Raw genomic sequence first — 1,585 nt, forward strand, 5'->3', positions numbered from 1 at the left:
AGATGGATGTGATGCTCCCTGGCTCCCAGCTGAAAGTTGAAATGGCCCTTGTGGTGGCACAGCTGGCCTCAAGGGGTGGTTTTTGTTTCATTTTTCAGATCCCCATGTCCTGTTAAATTCTGTTTCCCTAGTTAAAGTGTTTTCATTTCTTTATTTTTTCAATAAACACTTCTTGAGCACCTGTGATTCCCAGGGAGCCCAGGAATACAAAAACAAATAAGTCACAGACCCTCCCTTTCTGGAACTGGCAGGGAACATGGCCTTGCTGGTGTTCCGCAATCTTGTCCTACCTCACTCTCCAGCCTATCTCCCTCCACCGTCTACATGGCTCTGCTTGGGTTCCTCCCACCTGAAACACTGTCTCTTTCCCCATGTGGATTTTGCACATGCACATGCTCAGTCTGAACTGGGGCCCCGCCCCTGCCACACACACACACACACACACACACTCATACACATTCACACACACACATACACTCATACACATTCACACACACACACACACTCATACACATTCACACACACACATACACTCATATACATTCAATCACACACACAGTCACACACACTCATGCACATGCACTCATACACACAAACACCCCTCTCTCCCTGGCCATGCCTTCCTCATTCTGCAGGTCTCAGCAAGTGTTCCATCTTTAGGGAGACCTTCCCTGACTGTCCTGCTCCCAACCCCAGACTAAAGTTTCCCCCTCTTATATATTCCCGTAGCACCCTGACTTTCCTTTTCAAAACATTCACCATCATCCTCCTGAAGTCTTCCCCCTCGCTGGACTGTGACCTCCCCGGTGGCACTGGGGAGCCAGGTCTCTCTCAGTCACTGCTGGCACACAGTAGGCCTTCAATAAATGACACGTGAATGAATACAGGCATGAATGAAGCCATGCAAGGGAGAGACGTACAGACAAATACACGCCATCCAGTGCTGCTCCAGGAACGTGACGAAGGCTGATAGAGTAGAAAGAGCCCTGGCTGCAGGGGTGGGGCAGGAACGGGTGGGAAGGCCGCACGGGAAACTTTACCTGGTCTTGAAGGAGGAGGAATGAGAAAGGTGAAGAGGAGAGGAAAGAGCAGCCCAGGTAGAAGAAACTGCAAGAGTGAAGACACGGGGCGGGGCCTCTGACGTTCCCGGGGCCTGGGGAGACGTCAGCAGGGCAGACACAGGGAAGCTGAGGGCTGCCAGCGCCGGGCCCGCTTCTCCCCGGAGCTCTGGCCAGCTCCTCCCTTCCACTCCGTCTCTCCTCTCCTGCCCTCCACCCACCCCGGACACCTTGCTTAAGAGCTTTCAGAATCTCTGGCTCTGGAGTCCTTAAGAAGGCAGGGAGGTCCAGAGAGCAGGATTCTCCCTCCTCTTCCTCTTTCCTTTCCTTCTTCCCTCCCTCCCTCCCTCCCTTCCATCCTTTACCAAATTCAACTCATATTTACCAAGCTCCTTTTATGTGTCAAAAGTTGGAGAGAGAATTTTCTTCTCATTCTCTGTGAAAGCTTTGAAAAATGAATCCAGCCAGAAACCAGAAGCGGTTCCACTGGGCTGGAACTGTGGTTGGGGAAGCAGAGGAGGGCTGGC

The sequence above is a fragment of the Balaenoptera physalus genome (assembly GCF_965194825.1).
Source record: "Balaenoptera physalus genome assembly, chromosome: 1".
In the NCBI taxonomy this organism is placed as follows: domain Eukaryota; kingdom Metazoa; phylum Chordata; class Mammalia; order Artiodactyla; family Balaenopteridae; genus Balaenoptera; species Balaenoptera physalus.